Source organism: Artibeus jamaicensis, unplaced genomic scaffold (genome assembly GCF_021234435.1).
Source record: "Artibeus jamaicensis isolate MK-2021 breed Jamaican fruit bat unplaced genomic scaffold, CSHL_Jam_final contig_415, whole genome shotgun sequence".
NCBI classification, from domain to species: domain Eukaryota; kingdom Metazoa; phylum Chordata; class Mammalia; order Chiroptera; family Phyllostomidae; genus Artibeus; species Artibeus jamaicensis.
Window position 1 is genome coordinate 16194425 of NW_026521823.1, and position 24876 is coordinate 16219300.

Below are 24876 nucleotides of genomic sequence, written 5' to 3' on the forward strand. Positions count from 1 at the left end.
GTGTCTCCGAACACCTCCAGAGTTTGCCCCTGCGCAGGTAAAGCTTTGGCCAATAAAGTTCCATCTTAAACTCCTGAAAGTTTCCTACCATTTGTTGCTCGCGTTGGTGGATGCCACACCCCAAAGCCTTAGGGTTCAGTTTTCTCATTTGAAAAAATAGATAACAATAATATCTATCCCATAGATGTTAGTTGTGGGTGAAATAAAATGATTCATGGAAAAGGTTTAGTATAGCATCTGACACATGGTAAACATTTGATAAATTATATCTAATTTCATTAGAGATTATATGTGATTTAGTTATAATTTTAGGTAATATCTAATTATAATAGAACATATGAGAAAGAACATCAGCACCATACGTTCTACTTCTAATTCAGAACTTAAAAATACAAAAATTGGAAAATGTAGTGTGCTTTTTTCTACCACTCATCAAACAAATGGAATCAAATATAGTTTTTTTTATTGTTTTTCAATGATAGTTGTGTCTATTTTCATGCCATCATGAGCCCCTACCCCTCCCACCCTCTAACCCACCCCTTTTGGCTTTGTCCACGTGTCATTTTTACATGTTTCTTGATGGACCTTCCTCTATTATCCCCTATTATTCCTCTCTCTCTACCTCTCTGGTTACTGTCAGCTTGTTCTTTATTTCAATGTCTCTGTTTTGTATTTTGCTTGCTTGTTTGTTTGTTTTGTTGATTAGGTTCCACATTTAGGAGAGATCATATGGTATTTCTTTTCACTGTTCAATACATATTTTTGTTAACAAAAAGCTGAAGATATTTTCATTTATTTACTAAAAGTTAAGAATAAAAGAGAAGCCCACTAATTCTGATTTACATGAATACTAATGCTTAATCTCATTTTCAAAATTCACGAGAGAAAACTTGCAATTAAAGGCTGATAGAACCACGTGTTTAGGTAATATTTCTTTTAAAAACTTAGACAAAAAAAAATGGCATGGGACCTAAGTTAGCACCTATTGTGAAATCCAGACGGTCACATCAGTCCTGAATTAATTTTTGATTAAAAAAAAAAGAATTGGGCTTTACAGTTTTTTATTCAACTATACTGTTTTCTTTCACTTCATTTTAATAACATTCTTCATGCCACTTTCAGTATTATTTCAATTCTTTAAACAATAGTCCTTTGTTTGATCTGAGGTCTTATGTAAGTTTTCATTGGACTGAGTGTCCCCTTGAGATGTCCTGTCTTCACTGGTCTTGTTGACCTCATTTTTAGTATCACTTTCCTTCAGTTCTTTTTTTTCTCCTCCAACTCTCTATCTCGTTCCCTGCCTCCACTGTTGCTTCTGTGCTTGTATGACTCTCTCTCTCTTGCTTTATAAAAATTTTTCTTTGACCCTGAATACAAGATTTATGTTTTTATTCCCCCCGATCTATCTTAGTTTGTTCTCCTTCCTGATCTGCTTCACCTCTGTTTTCTACTTCATGATCATCTGTTATTCTATCATCTACTTACTATTGATTCAGAAGTTTAGTTTAGTTTATGTGTCTACTTAGTGAATGAATTATCTTTCTTCATTATCACAAGCCCTTTCTTTTTCTTTCTTCATGTTCTCTTCTGTTTTCTCTCTTCTCTTAACTATTTGTTATCTCTTTTTCCTTGTTCTTCCTTTTCCTTTTTAAATCATATATTATGATCAGACCCTGCGGTTCCTTTTCTCTCATTAAAAATACTCTTTTTCTACAATATATTTAATTTTTACAAAGTCTATATGTTTTTTTCTCATAAAATGGTCATCTGTCCAGATTGCATATCTCCTCTTATCAAAAAGGCTCCATGCATTTAAAACTTCACTTTGTTTTAATTGGGCAAACTTCACATGTTGAGGTTATGGACCTATGCAATTTTCTGTCTTATTTTAACTGTTCGGCTAATTTCAACATTCCCATAGATTCTTCTAGTTTACTCTGAGACCCTAGACTCTAATTTTTCAATGTTTCAATATATCAATTTTATTTGTTAGAATATGAGTAATTAATTTTTTAAAAATTCCCCTATTAGATCAGCTCCTCACAGGGGACTGCTGGTTTTGAGAGAGGATAAAAAAATATGGCCTCATCTGTTGTAATTCTAAATGATACTTTTACAAATAAGCTCTATAAATATGTTTAGCAATCTTTCACAGCCAAATTTCATAAAACAAGAACTCATTTATTTTTGTAGATTATTACCAATTATCTCTGTTAACATATTGCTTCTCTTTTTCTTTTTTCACCTTTCTTCTCTCCAGTTATAGATGTTTGGCTGACAGATCTGACACCGGTGCTCCCATTCACACTTCTAGGAAAGAGAGAATCAGCACCCTGAATTCCCTTTAAGTTCCCTAGCCACCACATTGGCTCTTTCAAACTTCAGAAGTTGCCACTCTAAGATAGGGATTCATCACCGGATACCTATCTAAACTATAGTAATTCAATTGAGTGAAGACTTGAAGGAAATGACTCGAGTTTGTGTCTTCTCCATCGCACACTGTAACCTCTGTTTCCAAGGGACTTCTTTTTAATGTATAGCTACTCAGAAGTGTGTGATGGTCAATAGTCATCAGCAAAGGTAAATCTAATATACTCCATAACTGAATTATAATAACACTGTGTTCTGCACACAAACTAATTAGTCCCCAGTGAGTTATGTCCTTATATAACCCCATTCCCATCAGTGCCAGTAGTTCTGATCTGTAACTTCTTTAAAACTAATAGAATAGAATACCTACAGTGAAATATCCTTCAATATTAAAAAAAAGCTTAAAAGAGGAAGTGTTTTCAATAGTTCCAAATATCTTAAAAATAAGAAACAGATTAGTGGTTGCCTAGATCTGAAGGCTTGGAAGGAACTGGGATAGCTGTTAGTAGACCCAGCATGTCTTTTGGGGGTGACAGTTGAACAATGGTGACTATTAAAAAAACACTGATTTGTATACTTTAAATAGGTAATTTATATATTATGTGATCTACATCTTAATGTACTTGTTATACAAAAATAAAAGAAAATTGGTATTTATAAAATCTTCTTATATATATATATATTTTGAATTTCAGGAGTAAAGATGTTTGGAGTTAAAAAAAAAAAGAATATATCGAATCCCAGAATATGGAGTTACAAGTTTTGCAATATAATAGCTAATTCATGACAATGAAATGAGAGATAAATTCTATTAATCTTACATGTCAAATTTTAAGAGCTCTCATTCAAAACTATTTGCAGGAAGATGCTGCTTAATTTGATAGAATTTAAAGTAATTTCTATTTTCAAATTTGAGCTCATATTTGACATTAGTCTGCTTTTGCAAAGTTTTCTATGCCTTTATTTATTATGGTGTTATGAGCTAATTACATCATAGGCAAAGATCTTTGCCACAAATGGGCTCATCATCTTTGGGGAGTGGGTGTCAGAATGTGCAATATAATGACAAAGTTATAAAAGCTACATGGCATTTAAGACTACAGTTCATGCTGAGAACTGGCATATTTTTATCAGGATTTTATGTATATAAAGTTAGTTAATGTGCTGGAATAATTAACTAAATAAGAAGAATTTCTTCCATGACATTATTTGAGGATAACATTTGTATCTGATTATGGAATTATCTATTTTACCACAGCATTGTAGAAGCTAAGTTTAATTTTATCATTCATGAGAACTAATTTTATTTTAAATTACCACTAGTTCTTTTTAGCACAAGAAAATTGGATGGTTTAAACAGGATATTATGTGGAAATGAGTCTTCTTATAGGAAGCAGAGAGATCATGACAGGGCATCTACGAACTTGTCTAATTTATGTAAAAGAGATATAATGCAACTCTAAAATTTTTTTGATATAAGAATATATTGACTCAATCACTGCTGACTGGATTGAATTTGGGAGAATGAGGCTGCTTGGAAGGAAGGTAAAATTGCATCTAGTAAAATTATTAGATTCATGTAGACCCAAATAGAAAATTCTCATTTCTCCATGTCAATGCTTGACCTCACTTACCTCGTAGGTAGGAGACGGATGTGATTAGCAGTAGATTTATCAGTACAGTTTCCTTTCAAAGGCTTAAAATAATGATGAGACTCAGTTGCCATATTATCTAACCTCAATAAGGATAAAATTTAATTTGAATTATTAAAGCAACAATTAGCTCAATGAAAATATTCTAATTATAATACTAGCTTAATGGCAAGATGATATTTGGAAAAGTACAGTAGTCCTCTATTAGCTGTAAGTTATAGACCAGCAGAAGATGCTTGAATCTGCACATAGTACTGAATTCTATACTATGTTTAATTTATGTCAGGCATAGTAAGATATTAACAATAATAACTAATAACAAAATAGAAAAATTATATCAATATATTATAATAAAACTTATGTTATCCCTGGCTGGTGTAGCTCATTGAATTGAGTGCTGACCTACAAAGTAAAGGGTCGCCCATTTGATTTCCAGTCAGGACATAAACCTGTGCAGTGGGCCAGGTGCTGAGGAGGGGGCACACAAGAGGCAACCGCATCTTGATATTTCTCTCCTTTTCCTCTTTTCCTTCCTCTCTAAAAATAAATAAATAAAATCTATTTAAAAAGCTATGTGAATGTGGCATTATTAAGTAAAATAAGGGTTACTTGAACACAAGTTCTGCAATACCATGACCGACAATCAGTTAAGTTCCTAATGGACGAGTAGCACACACAGCGTGGAGACAGTGGACTAAAAATGATTCACAACAGGGGGCTGGAGTCCATGGTGCTGGATTTCATGACATTATTCATAGTGGCGGGAAGTTTAAAACATAGATTGCTAATTTCTGGATTTTCTCATTTGATATTTTCAGACCATGGTTATCTGTGAGTAGCTGAAACCACAAAAAGCAAAATCAGGAGTCAGGGGCAACTACTATATAGCTAGAGTTAGACAAACAAGCATGTCACATTCATAGAGACTTTAAAGAGCTGTCCTGACGTGGCATTGCAAAAATTCAGAGAATTAGTTTAAATGGGGGCTTACTGTTTGTTTTAGTTTGCTTTGTTTTTATTTTTCTTTTTAAAAAATATTTTAATAATAACCCATGGATTATTACAGGGAATATTTTCAGGTTATGAAGTAAGGTCAGTTGCAAGGATATGTGCTTTACTAATGAAGTTTTACATAATTTTTTCTAGCAAGTTATACATGACAATATTAGCCTAGCTAAAGTTTTGTGTAATAGGAAAAATGACATGCTGAAAGCATTTTCTACCTAGTTTTATTAACTCTGGTATTATGGTCCACACTTCCAACATTGCTAGTTCAACTGTTATGGTTTTATGTGTTAAAAGTCTCCAACTGCTTTCAGATATTCTGCCATGTTTCCCTCAATAAATATGCATGATGAGGAGAAGAAAGACTTGGAGACTTCCCATAATTCAGAAAGACACATGCTTAAGAGTGACAACCAGTGTTTCCTTCTAATATTCTAGACTCCATAAATTTGGCTTGCATTATTTGAATGTGTAGTACTTTTAAAATAGAAAATTTCATTTGAAATATAGGTAGTATTCTTTTAGTATTATACCTTAAATATTATGTTGTTTAAATGCAACATCAAATATTTAAAATTACTATGTTGTATGAGGAACATAGTGTTAATTCTCTTTTAGTTATTTTGAAAAAAGTTTGCTTTGATCATATTGAAATAGTTAGGAGAGTGATTCATTAAGATGGCAACATGGACTGTTCCAGACTTCAGTGCCCCTCACAAGAAGACCAGCTAGCATCTATCCATAGATAAGACACCACTGGGAAAGTCCTAGAACCCAGAGGTGAAACTAAAACCCCATCCTGGACCACAGGACTGAGAAGGACCTGATTAGAAGGGTAAGAGGAGCAGTTTCACTTTGACTGCATCACCTCTTCCCCATGCTTTCCCCATCCTATGGGAAAAGTAAGGCTAAGGCACTTCCAGGTCTCATCTTCCAAAATCATGAAAGGGCATCTGTGAGGATTCACCACTCAGGATTAGATAGGGAGAAAGAAAGGGCTGTGGGGCTCATAGCAACCAGGGCTTATATCTTGGCAGACTAAGTTATTGCTTTCAACAAGGGGCAAGCAAAGATCTCAGCCAGTGGCTTTGTCTAGGTGTAGAGTTGAGCTAGTTGCCCCATCTGGCCAGGGAACTCAGTTGGCAGTTTTGCATGACTTGAGTTCCTAACCAAGAGGCTCTACTGACTGTGAAACTCACTCTATGGCCCCACAGATCAGGGAAGCAAGTTCAAAGCTCCACCTAACTGCTAAGCACATTTTACAGCCCACCAGGGTAGGAGAACACATTTTCAGGCCTACAAAACTGGTGAACATAGTCTCGAGTCCCACCCTGACAAGGAGCCTAGTCAAAGAATCCAGGCAGGCCTGGAGCCCATCAAAGAGACCTGTGAAGGAAGGGAGCCAAGCCAGCAGCCTTACCCAACTGTTGAGCATAGTTCTTGGTCCCCAGTAGCCAAGATACCTGAACAGTGACCTTGGGCAGCCTGAGAACTTACCTTATGCCAAGTCTACAACCCCACCCAGCAGCAGAGCCTAGCCTATGGCCCTGCTTAATTGATCTATACAGATGGTGGCTTTGCCTGAACAAGGAGTATGGCTGGTGTCCCTATTAAGTCATGGTACATAGACTGTAGCCTCTACCAATTTAGGAGCACAGACAGTAACTCTGTTTGTCCTTGAAACAAAGTCTGCAGTCTCAACTAAGTTCAGGGTACAGCTGAGAATCTTTTCAATCAGAGAGCTCAGAGAGTAAACTGAACAATAGGGAAAAATAAACAATGGGCTACTTAATTGAGAAGCCCAGCTTGTGGCCCTGCCTGATTCTGCAGTATAGCCCTTGGCACCCTCCAACTGGAGAGTAGATCCTGAGGCCCTGCCTGACTGGGAGGAATTGTGGACCCAGCCTGCAGCACCGTGCAATTGCTGAGTCTAACTAGTAACAACGCCCTGCCAGAGAAGACAACCTGTGACTCCACAGAGCCCATCTAGTGGCCCTACCTGATAGCAGAGCAGAGTTAGAAGCCCTACCCTACCAGGAAGCCCACACAGCAACCCCACTTGAATGTAGAACCCAACCAACAGGCCGCCCAGCTGTGATGCTCAGCCAGTGACCCTCCTCCCCAACTCCACTTGGATCTCAGAGCATGGGCAGTAGCCTCACCCAATTAAGGACCTTGGTAGTAAACCCAGCCTGCCTGAGGGCAATACCAGCGAACCCATCCAGCACCCCAAGCTGAGCAGACTGGTAAAGGTCTTTGTCTACTAAAGCAGACCAGTAAAATCTGGAACAGGAGACCACTAACTCAAATACAGATGTCAACACAAGGAGACAAGACACACAGAGACCTGGATAAACATGACTCACCCAAAGGAAACTAATAAAGTTCTAATAACTGGCCTTAAAGAAATGAAGAACTATGGACTGGCTGCAAAGGAATTCAGAATAATCCTTTTAAAGGATTTTAGTAAATACAAAAACACATAGACAGACAACTAAATAATATTTTAAGAAACAATGCATAAGCCAAATGAGTTCAACAAAATATAGAAATCATCAAGAAACTAAAAAGGTGGCAAAGCTCCCATACTCATTTTATGAGGCCAGTATTACCTTAATAGTGCAGTGACAATTAAATATAAGGAATGGGAAAAATTTATTTTATATAACTCTGTTGAAATCTTAGGATATTTTGATGTGCTTATTTGATATACTATATAGTTCTGACTGATTGTCTCTCTCACATTATTTTCTGGGAAGCTTCAATATAAATAAAAGGCCAACAGATGACATTATAATTAATGCAGAATAAGGACATTCAGTTCAACAGCAGAGGACACAGACCACGGTGGCCCCCTAAGATTATAATGGAGCTCAGAGTTCCTTCACAGCCCTTCATAAGATCTTAGCCTGGTCAATGAACAAGGTGGGACAAAAGTAGGTTTACAGTTGTGAGTATGTGAAACACAGATTTTATTCTTGTATTATTATTTATTAATTATTATATTATTTTCCATCCAAACAACTGTAAACCTACTTTTGTCTCACACTATCTTACTGTGTTGTGCATTTCATTTATTGATAATAATGCTATTGGGTAGAAAGGCCGGAGGGTAGTCACCTGGGTTTTTCAAAAAGCTTCCCACATGCATTGCCCCTTTCTAAAACAGTGTTCCAGCAGAACTGAACCTTCTAGTTCTTATTACAATTGCTGGACACCCTTCAGCATAGGCCTGGGGTGTGACTTTTATAGGTGAGAAGGATGGGGGCCTCCGGATTTGCAGGCTCATTTTTAGTTGTGAATTTAAAACATAAGAGTGTAAATTTAAAGGTGGGAAAAGGAACAAAAAACAAGTGGCCCAAATGGTCACTGACAGAAATTCATTAAGATTTAAAACAATGAGGCCTCCATGCAGGAAGGAGGCCGGGCTCTGCATCGAGTCTTTTGGCTGATGGTGTGAGCTAGCCTTCCTTGAAGGTGGACGCCTCTTTGAAATGGGTGCCTGATTAAAATGGGTGTCTGGGTGATCTAAGCTTGAGTCAGGCTCTTGCTTTACATAAAGAAAAACCATCTGTCAGTGCTTACACTACGATTACCTATTTATGGTGATGTTGGCGTAAAGCAACACGCTGCTGTCAATGGCATAAAGTTTAGCACATAGAATTGCAGTAGCAGACTATTCCATCTTATCTGTGTACGTGAACTCTGTGATGTTCACACAAGGAAGAATTGCCTAAGGAAGCATTTCCCAGAACATATCCGCTTGGTTAAGCAGCATGTGACTGTATGGCTCTTTTAAAACATATTTCGTGTAGGACTTTACCAAATTTTGACACTGAATGTATGTACTATTTTCAAAGTTAATATTTTACAAATGAACTTTTTTGTAATTTTTAGCTTATTAATTTAAAAACACCATAACAATAAAATTCAATGGGCACATCATGAACAGAGAAAACGATCTTATAATCTTTTGGTGACAAATGTAAAAATGTGGCATTCGACTTAAAGTGTTATTTTCTCATCTTACAAAGAAACTTACACATATAAACATGCGTATAGAGATTTTTGTTTTTAATTTTTACTATATTGTCATAATATCTCACATATCATTTTTAATACATTTTACACAAATTTTTATGAATTGCTTTATGCATTGAATGCTAGTATTATCTGAGGTATTCTATATTTATTCATTCCTTTCTTGTTTTACATGATATATTTTGATATATATTTGCATATAATATTTTATAAAATATACTTTACATGATGAATACGAAATAACTTTTATCATTTGTTTATTGATGAACAAACATGGACTATGAGTGTTCCTTAACTTCTAGTCATTTTATTTCTGAATAATATTTACTAAAAATCTGTATTTCTGAATTTTAAAATTATCATATTTTTATGTCAATAGATATTGTCTCATTGGTCCATCTCCCCACCCCAAACTATAGCAAATGACATTCTCATTAGCAATAAAGTATTATTGACTATTTCTATCCCTAGATTTTATAATTATATAAATTTAAGCCATTTATCTGATTAATAGTGACTTGAGCAACATGATATAATTTGTATTTTATATATACATTTGTTATTGAGAACAATTAGCCTCTTCCATAACAAAGCTTTCATAATTATAATTTAAAAAATTGTAGCTTTGTAATTTCAAGTGGAACATTCTTTTTAATTGTTGTTTTATTATAGTTGTTCCAATTTTTCCCCCATTGCTCTCCTCTACCCTGCCCACTCTCCTTTTCCACAGTTAATCCCCACACTGTAGCCCATGTCCATGGTCCTTTATACATGTTCCTTGACTGGACCCTTCCCCTTCTTTACCCCATTATTCCTTTTCCCCCTTCCCTCTGGTCACTGTCAGTCTCTTCCTTGTTTCCCTGCCTGTGATTCTATTTTGCTCATTTGTTTTGTTCAGTGGGTTGCACTTATAGATGAGATCATAGGTATTTGTTTTTTGCTGCTTGGCTTATTTTCACTTAGCATGATATTCTCCAGTTCCATCTATGCTGTCATAAATGGTAAGAGTTCCTTCTTTCTTTTTGTTGTGTAGTATCCCAAAGTGTTTAATCCACTCATTTACTGATGGGCATTTAGGCTGTTTCCAGCACTTGACTATTGTAAATAATGCTGCTATGAACATTGGTGTGCATAAGTTCTTTTGAATTGATGTTTCAGGATTCTTGGGGTAAAATCCCAGCAGTGGGATTACTGGATCAAAAGGTAGTTCTATTTTTAGATTTTTGAGGAAATTCCATACTGTTTTCCACAGTGGCTGTACTAGTCTGCATTCCCGCCAACAGTGTACCAGGGTTCCCTTTTCTCCATACCCTTGCCAGCCCTTGTTGACTTATTAATGATGGCCATTCTGACCCGTGTGAGGTGATGTTTTAATCTGAGGTTTTTATTTGCATCTCTCTGATGGCTAGTGATGTCAAGCATTCTTTCATATGTCTTTGGTCCCTCTGTTTGTCAAGTGGAACATTCTTTTTATAAAAAGTTTAAGTGTCAGAGTTTCTTTGTCTGAAGAAATCAAATTCTAAAATAATTCCCAATGTACTTTAATACATTCAATGAAGTTTATCTGCACATTTAAATATAGTATTTTAAAGAAAGTTATATTTAATCCCATAATATAACTATAGTCAATAAGAAATGATAAGAAGGATAATTCCTGAGACTGTGATAATCATTGACTTCTCAGGTATGAATGCATTCCTGATACCTCGGGTTGGAAAGGTTGATGATACTGCATCAGCTCACTCGGCCAATTACACATCCCTGTGGCTAGCTCCTAGACCAATGTAATTCTCCAACCTAGTTAAAAATTGAGTAAATGTGAGTGAAATATAGAGTTACCCATAATTTCTTTATTAAAGAAGTAATGTAGGGATCATTTTAACTCATATATTGAACTCAACATGGAATATACAGGCATACGTCTGAATAGTCAAAAACTTTTTTGAAGTACAGCTAACAACACATACTATTAAGTTCCCTGAGGCCCAAGCTTTTAACACTACCTACTTGTTCCAATAGCCTTCCTTTCAAGTAAAATAATATGCTGAATATTTCAGAAGCTTTGTACACTCTGGGGAAGTTATTTATCACCTAAAACTAATACAATTTTAAAAGCATATTTTAATTTAAATATTTTTGTGAGCTTTGTAATTATATATACCTATTTATAAGTTTTATGAAACTCATTGAATATGTAACTGTTTAAGCTGGAATTGCTTTTCCATTTCTTGGCTTTTTAAGATGCATCTTACTCTTAGTGTTGGGTAAAGAGGTCCCTTTAAAGATTAAATCAACCTTTTATGTTCTGCAGTCATAATTCTATTCAAGGGCAGCTTCATGTGTGTGGACCTGTGTTCAAAAGGGTCTTATGTTTCATGTTGTACTGTCTGTGCCTTTAAATTCTTAGTAATTTTAATAATTAATAATCATTTCATAATTAAGCATTGGTAATTTAATAATTTTCATTTTGTACTGGGACTGTTCATAATAACAGTTCAAAACCCCACCCTCTTACCCATTAAAAAATCTTCCAAATGTTTGATTAAATATATGTTGGTCATAATCAACTTTCCTGGGGCTACCTGTAAAATAAACACAAATGTACCAACTTTTCACTATTGGCACATATGGAACTACATCCAATTTCACTCACATGCCACCTGTATCATCCCTGACCGTCATATAGAATGCAAGCCTCACTACTTCTGTTCTTTTAGAATCTCATACACATAAGGACATACCTTCTTTCCTTTCTTAGCTTCCTGAGATTGTCAGTCTGAAACTTGCATGATCCTTCTCGAAAGGATAGTGCAAGGATGTTTCGTACATCATTTGCTTCCCTTGTACCCTTCTAATTGATAGGTTGTTCATAGTTCTCACGACCCTGGCCCCTGGAGGTAGTGTCTACAAATGCCTAGCACTACATATGTGCACCTATCATATGGGTCTTGCATCCTCAGGAAACAAAGTCATTCAGTTTTGTAGACTTAGGTGAATTGCTTACCCTAGTATACCTGATGTTGCTCTTTTAAAAAGATTAACTGATATTTATTCCTACTGTTAAAATTAGTTGGCAAACAATATTAAATTAGATTCAGGTTTAGTGACTTAGACATTTGTAAAACTTACAAAATGATCACCTAGATAAGTCTAGCATCTTTGTCCTCTAATATGTGATGACATTGACACCTCTCGAATCCAACCGTATTCCTGGGCATAATTAATCTTTCATGCGTGGCTCATCACACAAAGTAGCCCCTTCTCTCAGTTCCTTCAACTCCACATCTTCATCCCAAGTTACTAACTCATGCCATAGATTTGATTCTGTCACTGTTCAGCTTTATTCTTCATGTGAAATCTTAAGATCCAACATATTCTCTACTACAATAGAACAAAATTTTAAGTTCTGTAATTCCTTTACCCCTCTACAACCACCCCACATGGACTGTAGATATTAAAATATCTATGCCAGCTTCTTACTGAACTCAGATTGTTCAAAACAATAATTATTTTCTTCCCTTCAGTCTCCTGCATCATCCACTTTGTAGAACAACAAAAAAATCCATTTGTCCATCTAAAATTGTAGGCATCTTCTTACCTCTCTACCTTTAACAATTAAACTTTCAGTTAATTGGCAATTGGAGCATTTTATTTTTTAAATGTTTTCTTCCCTTCTGTGTCTTTTCTTAGTAATAGTTTCTTACTAGGATTGTTGTTTTACCCTTCTAACATGGCTGTCTATGTTGTTTTACCTCTCTTTTCTTTAGTCCATCTTACATATGTTAATGGGAAAAAATCACATCAGCTAGGTTCATTGTCTTATAGTCACATTAAGTAAAACCCAAGGTCTTAATTATGATCTAGAAGGCCCCTCATTGTCTGATGATGGTCTATAACCTCACTCACATCACCCGACATTTTATCCTGGCATAAGCATGCTAATTTACTTGCTTTTTTTTCCTAATAAGAAACTGTAAACACTGATGGTGGTCTCTATTAAGACCCTTTTGAAGCTTTCCTTTTTTGTACTTTGAAAAGTCTCTCTAATATGCATGTATTTTGTATAACACAGTTTACATTTTTACAATACTTATTTGTTAAATTTTATTATTAATTTTTATTTTGTGAAAAAAGGGATTTTTTATATACCTCTTTTTATCTCAGGAAGCAGGCATATTGCCTGGAAAGTTATAACTGATTTAAAATAATCTTCATTGAGTGAAGGAATAGTTTTTGTATGGTGTACATTTGGCTCAGAATAAACCTTAAGTGTACAAAATGGAGCTCAATTCATATCTTAAGTAGCCAAAGTGCAGCCTAATTCATGCTGCTATGCTAAGAGTCAAGCTAATTCAACCACGAGAAAAGATCCCTGTCTTTTGCAGTGGCAAGGCCTGAATACTTGAAATACAATATATTTCTTGCCCTCTTCCATTCATATCCCAATGACAAAATGACATAAGGAGCAATTTAATTAACAACGGTGACAGTTTCTTGTACAGGTAGAGTTTACTTGTATTTAAAACTTAGATTTTCTAAGTTTTCCTTCCACTGCTGCATGAAACTGTGAGTGCCAATATATTAAAATCAGGCAAACAATACTAACTTATAAAAATCCATAATGCTTATAGTTCATATATACATTCAGTGCATGGCATTGTAAAGATTTTCTGGAGTTTTCTGATAAGAATTTATTATTTTTTAAGATTTAATTTATTTATTTGTTTTTAGAGAGAAGATAAGAGAAGGAGAAAGAGATGGGGAGAAACATCACTGTGTGGTTGCCTTTTGTGTGACCCTTGCTGGGGTCCTGACCTGCAACTCACAAATGTGCTCTGACTGGGACTCAAACTGCAACCCTTTGGTTCACAGGCCTGCTCTCAATCCATTCAGCTACGCCAGCCAGACCACTGATAACAATTTAAATGTTTAGAAGGACAGTATTCTCTGCCTTTCCTTCTTGTCTCTGCTGACACTGCCATGTGCTCCTCAAGCCCAATTTCTACTGAGCACCAAGTCTTCAATTAAGTTGCAGAGTTGTGATGGAGAGATATTTGAAGTTGATGTTGAAATTGCCAAACAATCTGTGACTGTCAAGACCACGGTAGAAGATTTGGCAGTGGATGATGAAAGTGATGATGACCCAGTTCTTCTACCAAATGTTAATGCAACAATATTACAAAAGGTCATTCACTGGTGCACCCACCACAAGGATGACCTGAGGATGATCCTCAGGATGACCTCCTGAGGGTGATAAGAACAAAGGAAAAGGAAACAATGATATTCCTGTATGGGACCAAGAATTCCTGAAAGTTGACCAAGGAACACTTTTTTAACTTATTCTGGCTGCAAACTATTTAGACATCAAAGGTTTGCTTGATGTTACTTTCCAGACTGTTGCCAATATGATCAAGGGGAAAACTCATGAAGGGATTCACAAGACCATCAACATCAAAAACTACTTTACTGAAAAAGAGAAAACCAAGGTACACAAAGAGGACCATGGTGCGGAGAGATGTGAATTGTTGTCGCTGACACTGTAACACTGTCAGAATTGTTGCAAACACTAGGTTCACTGCTCTGTTTAGAATTGTTAATATTACACAAATGGTAGACAAATGCAGCAGCAAATCAACTGTATTAGCAGAGTACCGTCCTCACTGCATGTGTAGTTTGGGTACAGACTCTAAACCTATGGCTAGGTTTCTTCCAGTGCGATCAAAAAGTTTCTTTTCTCTTTGTTCTGAATAAAACTGAATTGTGGCTTCACTCTGGTAAAAAAAAATAAACATTTACAATATTTAGATAAAAATTTGGCATGAGGCAAATAAAATTATGTAAGAGAATAAAGGAGTAATAATAGACACAAGTGAGTTTTCAACTTTGGTAAAGATTTCAAATAGATCCGTCAATTTGCACAAATAAAAATATATATTCAAAAATTTAAGGTATATTATTTGAAAAACTCTATAAAATATAAATTAAATTTTATAATTAAAATATTTTTTGGATAATAAATCTATTGAAAAGTCACAGGCTGTTACTAGGAGAATAATTATATGTAAAGATTTTATATCTGTTAGTACAACAAGATAAAGTAGAAAATAAACTATTTCTCCTGTGTGTGAAAATATGTTTAGTGGTTCTTCCGAGTTGTCTGGTAAAGTAAAAAGTGAAGTCATAGAAGGGGACAGCATAGCTCATTCCTTTCTGTGTCATTAAGGCAAAGCTCACGGATAATATTGCTTCTCTAAGACTGGCAATGGAGATGGTTTCCACTGTCTTATCATACAAGTGCCTTGTGCTCGCATGATAAGCATTGTTGAACTCTCTTTGCAGAAATCCTTACGGTAAAGCTATGCATTCTTCCTTTTCTATTTCTCTTCTCCTGCCAAGAGCAAGGCAGCGAAAGACTCAACATATCTCATTATCACCTTAAACAAAACAAATGTCATATATCAAATCAAAAGTATGTTTGACTCCAGTATATGATTCAAGACCATTTAGAATCAAATTTCTATTCAAAGTATAAATAATCAATACAATGGATAATTTATCTGACTTATAGATAAAGGTTAAAGAGATATACACCATACAATGAGATTTGTTGGCTCATCATAACATTTTTCCTTCAGTCATAGTGTTTGATGACCAGTTGTTTATTCTTTTTTTATGACCTACATATCTCATTATGGCTATTACAAAAACTACTTATTTATTTTCTATTTGTCTAGTTATATTTTGTGACCCTGATAATACACTATGATGATTAATGTAGATTCAGAATAAATCAGAAATTCAGAAAGTGTTATTACTCAAATTTGTCCATTTGTTTCAAAGTTGTTTTGTTTATTCTAGGTCCTTCAAATTTTTCAAGGAACTTTTAGAATAATCCTGTCAAATATTAATAAAAATAAAGAGATGTTTCTTTGAGAATATGTACAATCTACAGATCAATTCTGGTAGAAAAAAACCACCTTTTTAATGAAATATTTTATGGTTGTTCTAATACAGTTGTCCCTATTTTCCCCACTTTGTTCTCCTCCATCCAACCCAACCCCATCCCCACAGTCAGTCCCCATCCTGTTGTCCATGTCAATGGGTCATTCTCACATGTCCTTTGATTAGTCCCTTTTCCTTTGTCCCCCTCTCCTTGTTCCCCTTCCCACTCCTCTCTGGTAACTGCCGGTCTGTTTCTTGTTTTCATGCTTCTGATTCTATTTTGCTCATTAATTTGTTTTGTTCATTAGGTTCCTATGATAGGTAAAATCATATGGTATTTGTATTTTACCACCTGGCTTATTTCTCTTAGCATAATATTCTCTAGTTCTATCAGTGCTGTCACAAAATGTAGAAATTCTTTATTTCTGCTGCATAGTGTTCCATTGTCCCATATGCTGCACAGTTTTTAAAAATCTACTCATGTACTTAAGCTGGGCACTTAAGCTGTTTCCAGCACCTGAATATTTTAAATAACACTGCTATGAATATTAGGGTACATAAGTTCTTTTGAATTAGTGTTTCGGGATTCTTAGGGTACAATCCCAGCATTGGAGTCACTGGGACAAAAGGCCATTCCATTTTCAGTGTTTTGAGGAAGTTCCATAATGTTTTCCACATTGGCTGTATCAGTCTGCATTCCCACCAACCGTGTACCAGGGTTCTGCATACTTGTCAGCATTTGTTTGCTGATTTGTTAATGATAGCCATTTTGACCAATGTGAGGTGGTATCTTGTTGTGGTTTAAATTGCCATCTCCCTGATGGCTAGTGATGTTGAGCATCCTTTCATATGTTTATGGACCATCTGTATGTCCTCCTTGGAGAAGTGCTAATTCAGGTCCTTTGCCCAGTTTTTAATTGGACTGTGTCTTTATAGTGTTGAGTCATATGAGTGAGTTCTTTATATATTTTGGAGATCAGACCTTTGTCTAATATATCACTAGCAAATGTTCTCTTATACAGTAGATTCCCTTTTCATCTTGAGGATGATTCTTTAGCCTTGCAAAAGCTTATTAATTTCATGTAGCCCCATTTATTTATGTTTTCCTTTATTTTCTTGCCTTAGGAGATATAGCCACAAAAATATTGCTGTGTAGGACATCTGAAATTTTACTGTCTATGTTTTCCTCTATGACTTTTGTGGTGTCACAATTTTATTTACATCTCCTATCCATTTTGACTTTATTCTGGTGTATGGTTTAATTTGGTGGTCTAATTTCATTTTTTTTTGCATCTACCTGTAGACTTCTTGTAACACCATTGATTGAGGCTATTGTTTTCTATTTTCAAAGACAGACCACATGATGCGACACAAAACAAGCCTCAACAAAGATAAGAAAGTTGAAATCGTATCAAGCATGTTGGATCACAATGGCTTTTGACTAGAAACCAACTGGGAGGAAAAAACTCAAAAGCATTCAAATACATGGATACCAAATAACATGTTAATAAACAATGAATGGGTAAGTAATGAGATCAAAGAAGAAATCAAAAAGTATTTGGAATCAAAGGAATATGGGCACACAACAGATCAAAACCTATGGAACACAGTAAAGGCAGTCCTGGGAGAGGAGTTCATAGCAACACAGGCATACTTAGAGAGGTAGAAAAATCTCAAATAAACAAGATAATCCTACACCTACAAGAATGAGAGGAACAAAAACAAAGCCCAGAGTGAGTAGCAGGAAGGAAACAATCAAGACCAGAGCAGAAATAAATGATGAGAGACTAAAAAAAAAACATTTCAAAGGATCAATAAATCAATAAAGCTGGTTCTTTGAAAATATAAACAAGCTTTTAATCAAACTCATGAAGAAAAAGAAAAAGGGCCTAAATAAAATCAGAAACAAAAGAGGAGAAATATAAAGGATAACACAGAAATATAAAGGATTTGTATGAATATAAAGGATATTTTAAAGAAATATAAAGGATAGCACAGAAATATAAAGGATTATGAACAACTATATGACAAGAAATTTGAAAACCTGGGCAAAATGGACAAATTTTAGAAACATACAATCTTCCAAAACTGAATGAAGAAGAAGCAGAAGCCTGAATAGACAGACAACAATTAGTGAAATTGAAGCAGTAAAAAAAAACCCCCAAAACTCCTGGCATACAAAAGCCTTAAGCCAGATGGTTTCACAGACAAATTTTACCAAACATTTAAAGAAGAACTAACACCTATCCTTTTCAAATTATTCCAAAAAATTCAACAATGGGAGAGACTTCCAAAGTCTTTTTACAAAGGCGATATTGTCCTAGTTTCAAAACCAGATAAAGACACAACAAACAAAGAAGACTGCATGCCAATATTTCTGATGAACATAGATGCTGAAATTCTCAACAAAATATTGGGAAACTGGATCCAGCAATAAATTAAAAAGAGCATAATCCATGATCAAGTAGGATTCATCATAGGGATGCAAGGATGGTACAATATTTGCAAATCAATAAGCATTACACACCACATAAATAAAATGAAAGACTAAAGTCACACAATCATGTCAATAGATTTTGAAAAAGCATTTGGTAAAGTCCAGTGCCCATTTATGATAAAAATGCTCAGTAAAGTGAGAATATAGGGAGCATACCTCAAAATAATTAAGGCCATACATGAGAAACCTACAGCCAACATTACACTCATTGGGCAAAAACTAAAAGCTTTCCCCTTAAGGTCAGGAACCAGACAAAGGTGCTCAATTTTACCACTTTTACTCAACACAGTACTGGAAGTTGTAGCCAGTGTGATCGGGCAAGGAAAAGATATAAAAGGCATCCAAATTGGAAAGGAAGAAGTAAAGCTGTCATTATTTGCAGATGACAATATAGATAAAAAAACCTATAGTCTCCACCAAAAAACTACTCAACCTAGTAAGTGAATTTGGCAAAATAGTAGTCTATGAAGTCAATAATCAGAAATCAAAGGCAGTTTTGTACACCAGCATGAAATATCAAAAGCAGAAACTGGGAGGGGGGGAATCAATTTACTATAGCAACAAGAGAAATAACGTTCCTAGAAATAAACTTAACCAAGAAGGTGAAAGACCCATACTAGGAAAACTACAGAACACTGAAGAAAGACATTAAGGACGATACAAATAAATGGAAGCATATGCCATGTTCATGCACTGGAAAAATTAACATCATTAAAATGTCCATACTACCCAAAGCAATCTATAGATTCAATGCAATCCCTATTAAAATGACAATGGCATATTTCACAGATCTAGAACAAATATTTCAGAAATTTATATGGAACCAAAACTGACCTAAAAGAGCTTCAGCAAAAAGAAGAACAAAGTAGGAAGGATAACAATATCTGATATCAAACTATATAGTACAAGGCCACTGTAAGCAAACAGTGTGGTACTGGCATAAAAACAGACACACAAAGCAATGGAACAGAATAGAGAGCCCAGAAATAAACCCAAGTCTCTAGGGTCAATTCATGTTTGACAAAGGGGGCAGGAGCATCAAAGGGAGAACAATCATCTTAAAAATGTCTTTTGATCCATGAACATGTCTTTCCATTATTTATGCTTTTGCTTTTTATCAGCACAGTTTTATTGTTTTCAGTGTATGGTAGGTTTTTCACATATTTGTCATAGTTATTATTTCTTAATTCTTTATTGATATTATTATAAAATATATTATTACTGTAATAGCAATTGCCAATTGTTGTTGATAATATATTGAAATATAACTTATTTTTATTATTTGATTCTATATCCCTGCAAAACTCATTTTCTTATAGATTCCACAAATTTTTTTCTAATAAACAATTATGACTAAAAATAAACACCATATTAGTTTTTCATCTCTACATGGATGATAAATTCTTGCATAAGTGAAAATAATTTCATTCTTTTCTTTTCAGTATCGGTGCCTTTTTTGTTTGTTTGTTTGCTTATTTTATCGAACAAATTATCATCTCTAATACAATGTTGAATAAAGGTGGAATGAGGAGACATCGTCATTTTGTTCCAAATCTTAGCAGAAACACATTTAGCCTTTCAATAGTGATGCCAGCTGTAGGTTTTTGATGTATTTGCTTTATCAGATTTATATATTTTTGTTCTGAGATATACTTTCTTTGGTATTCATATATTTTAACTTTATTTTGATTAGTCTTAGAATTTATGTCTCGGTCATCTTTTTCTACTTAACCAATATTTGTGTTTATATTTAAAGTGTATTTTTGGTAAGTACAGTATAATTGGGTCTGAATTTTTATGCAATTTGATAATCTCTACTTTTAATTATGGACATATAGAATAATTACTTTTAAAGTGATTATTGATATTGTAAGCTTTCAGACTATGATTGAGCTATGCATTTCCCATCTGATCTTTGTTCCTATTTTCTTTTATTAGATGAATTCAATTATTTTATGACAGCATTTTGTATTTTTGTTGGATTACTATTTGTTATTATTTTGTTAATATAATGGTTACTTTGGGATGTATCATATACTGCTGAGACTACCTTCCAATCATATACTATTTCACATTTAGTGTAAGAATCTTCCAATGCTACTCCCACATTTCTCCCTTCCCAGTCTTAATGCCATTGTTGCCACACATCTATGTTACGCATTTGATGAAAACCTCATAACAGTCTGCTTTGTTTGTCTAACCATTATTTACTTTCCAAATGTTTTAGATTTAAATAATAAAGAATAATCTTGTTTTTTTTTAACCCACATAGTTACCATTTCTGGTGGGTGTTATTTCTTTGTGACAACTGGTGTCATTTTCCCTGCTTCATTTTGCATGATTTTGTTGCTGTTTTCAAGGTCATCATGTTTTTCTGAAACATCTATTCAATCATTAATTTTATCCAGTATATATTTTTATCTGAGGGATTGTAGTTTTATTTTCATTTAGAGGTTTGATGTTGATTTTTTTCATATGTAGCATAACTGTAGTTAACTGAACATATGGAATATTGTTTTAACTGTTTTAATGTCTTTGTCTGCTACTGTTTTGGGCCGGTTTTATTTGATTGACTCTGTTTCTCATTATGGTTTATATTTTTCTACTTTTTTGCCTATTTGTCTTCAATTGGAAATGAGATATTTAAATTACCTTGTTTCCTACTGAATATTCATGATATGTTGATTACTGAATATATGAATGTTGAATATTGAATATTGAGGATATGAATATGTGAATTATTATTCATCTTTGTTATAGGGCACAGTTATATTACTTTGAAACATTTTAATACTTTCAGGTTTTATTGTTGAGATTTGTTAAATGGGTACCATGTCAGTATTTAAATTTAGCTATTTCCTGTTCCTGGAATTATACCCTTCCACATACTTTTCTAGTCCCATGAATCATGTGTTTTACATTCTGATTGTTAGGAACAGGTACTATTATCTCTAATTTTGAGATGGTTCTTTCCTAAGATGTGAATAGTTTCCTTAAACACATGCACCTGTCAGTACTGAACTGGCTATAGATCTGCTGAATAATCAAGAGACCCCTTCACAGATTTCTGCAGTGTTCTACATATGTGCTCTCTCTTATTTATTTTTATTTTTTTTAAAACTACTTATTTTTAAATCATTACAGAGTCACAAGCAGTTGCAAAAATTGTAGTAAGTCCCATGTACCCCTCACATTGCTCTCTTCAATGGTTGTACCTTATATAACTTTAGTGAAATATTACATCACAGATCCTAAAATTAACTACATGCTGATGACTTTCCATTTAATTAATTTATTTTTCAGTTACAGTTCACATTCAACGCTATCCTGTATCAGTTTCAGGTGTACAGCATAGTGGTCCGAAACCCACATGCATAGCTCTCTCTCTCTTTCTTTTAAGATTTTTTTATTGTTGTTTCAGTACGGTTGTTTTAAAAGGCACTGTGTCTTGGTCTCTTTGGATACTGAGCTCCAGGTCTTGAATCCAGGGTGATTATCATATTTCTCTTGATTTCCCCTTCCCTGTAACAGTGCCTGGGTTCTCTCTCTCTCAAATGGTGATCTGGGCAATCACAGAACTCATTCATTTGTTCTTCATATTTTAGGTATCACTCTTCTTCATTGTCCAGTGTCTTGAAAAATGTTGTTTCATATACATTTCTTTTCCCTTCCCTTCTCTTCCCCTCCCACTCCCTTTTCTTTCTTTCTTTCTTTCTTTCTTTCTTTCTTTCTTTCTTTCTTTCTTTCTTTCTTTCTTTCTTTCTTTCTTTCTTTCTTTCTTTCTTCCTTTCTTTCTTCATTCTCTTTTTCTATACACATATTTGTCTTTTTCTTCCTTCATTCTTTCACTCTTTGTTGTTGCTGCAGGGGAGAATGTATGTCCAGTCCCTGTTATTCTATTTTCACTAGAAATAAGAAAACAAGTTCTTTTATCCTGACTTGAATGTGGTGATTAGAATATTATTTGGCCCAGGATTTTCTTATATTAACTGCTTTTAAAAATTTTCTAATTTCTAGGCAAATAATGTGGGCATATTCACATTACTTAAACACAATATATTGACCTAACCAAGACTACTGTAGCAGAATAATAAAATATTTATAATGTGAAAATGTTATGCCTTTTGAGAAGAAAATGCATAAGTAAATCTTTAAAAATCACCAGTGGATTACCAAGTACCAAACATCCAAGTACTAATTTGTGTAAACTTCTCTATTGTAATTACATGCTAGTGTAACAAAGGTAAGGTAACAGAAAAAATAGGTATCATATTTAAATTTCACTGCAAATGATAAAAACTATTTCAGATTTATTTTCAAAACAGTACAGTTCAAAGTTGAATCTCAGCTTAGAATTTCAGAATGTTTTATATTCATAAATTCAAAAATACAAGTTATAATAATAGACTTTCCATTTTCTCTGAAATGCTGATGTTTGTGAATACTGACCTAAGAAGACCTCTTGGACATTTGAGTAAAATTGGAATCTACTAGGCAAACCAAAACAAAATCTAAAAGACATCTTATTATTGATTCAAAGAGATCTTGGCACTCTCTTCTTGAACAATGATAAAATAGTTTAAATATTCCTTTCCCTTGTAATATAACCTTCCAATTTTCTGATTCTATAATTTAAGTTGTTGAATCATATTTTACTAAAGATGAAAATGCCTAGTAATATCTCTAAGGAAAAAAAGATGCCAAGATAGTCTATCTAGACAGTGTCAGAACAAATACAAAAAATCAAATTGAATGATTTTCTATAAAAATCAGTTATTAAGACCACATTTAATTAAGGCCACCGAAGGAATAGGAAAGGCTGAATTTAGAATTAACTCCAATTGACTTCTCTCTGATTATTATTGAAGACACTAAGACCAGTTTCATAAAAGCATCATTTCTGTGACATGATCTTTGTTTAAAATTATCTGTCACATAGGCTTACCATTCAAAATAGATCTTTCTTGGGATCCTAAAATCATAGCATACATTCTCTCTGGTTGAGGCAACCCTTGTGAAGCTTTCATAAGCATTAAGGTAAAATGTTTTTAAATCCTGGCAGGAAAATTCAGAAAAGGTAGCTAACATCAATGCTATATTATACAACAGGTTATTATTATTATTATTATTGATTATAATTAACATAAGATCTTCAAAACCATCATTGACCTGCTCAGATTATCTGTATCTACATCAGATAGTTTCCTTCTTTGGAAGTTCAGCAAAATAGGCTTTACTTCAATACCAGTATATATAGGAAAATAAAGAACTTTTCCTTCTTTACGAAGAAAGCACAGAGAGTAGACAAATCTCCTTGTTATTGAGGGGAAAGAGAAGATTGGGGGAATTAAAGTGCTAGAAAGGTGACATTTTAAATTCAGTATTCACAGCATTTTAGGAAATAATTCACAGTAAAAATGATTTATTAAAGCAAAATCAGTCCTGCTACTCATAAGAATTTTTCTGAATGATAAAATTGCCCTTAATTAAGTGCATTTATTTAAGAGACCACCTTTTTGGTATAAATTACTGTGTTTTAAACTATGGTTTCCACTGTTCCTAATAGAGTTTTTAGTCACTGGTGGCTAGGAAAAAGTCTTTCTAGGACACTGAGCTCTATAATCCTTAACTAACAACTTTCTGAAATTCTTTGTGGAATTTAGGCTCATTCTTGCTACTTGAATTCCCCATTGACTACTGACATTATTTCAAATTTCTATAGTAAATCATTTTCTTTTTAGGTCACTTCTATTGTTATTCTACTACAGTTGTCACAATTTTTCCTCCTTTACCACCCTCTGCCCATCCCACATGCCCCCCCACTCCTTGCTCCCACAGTCAGTTCCCACACAGTTGTCCATGTCCATGGATCATTCACATATGTTCTTTATTGAGTCCCTTCCCCTTATTTACGCCATTATCCCTCTCTCCACTGATCACTTTCAGCCTGTTCCTGTGTTCACACCTGTGGTTCTCTTTGTTAGTTTATAGTGTTCTGTCTGTTCATTAGATTCTTCTTATAGGTGAAATTGTACAGTATTTGTCTTTCATCACCTGGCTTACTTCACTTAGCATAATACTCTCCAGGTCCATCACTGCTGTAGTGAAGGGTAAGAGTTCCTTCTTTCTTTCTTCTGTATAGTATTTCACTGTACCATACGTACCACAGATTTTGATCCACTAATTTGCTGATGGGCACTTAGGTTGCTTCCAGGGCTTGGCTATTGTAAATAATGCTGCTATGAACAGTGAGGTGCATAAATTCCTTTGAATAGGTGTTTCAGTAAGCTTAGGATATAATCCCAGTAGTGGAATCACTGGGTCAAAAGGCAGTTCCATTTTTAGTTTTTTTGAGGAAATCCCATGTTT

The 24876-nt window shown here is 34.4% G+C and overlaps 1 protein-coding gene and 1 pseudogene across 2 annotated transcripts in view; one reads left to right on the forward strand and one right to left on the reverse strand.

Moving 5' to 3' along the window:
* KLHL1 (kelch like family member 1) overlaps positions 1-24876 on the reverse strand; it is a 326182-nt gene that overhangs the window by 293529 nt on the left and 7777 nt on the right. The gene's annotated exons all lie outside the window — the stretch shown is intronic.
* LOC119055101 (S-phase kinase-associated protein 1-like) lies at positions 10704-14611 on the forward strand (annotated as a pseudogene).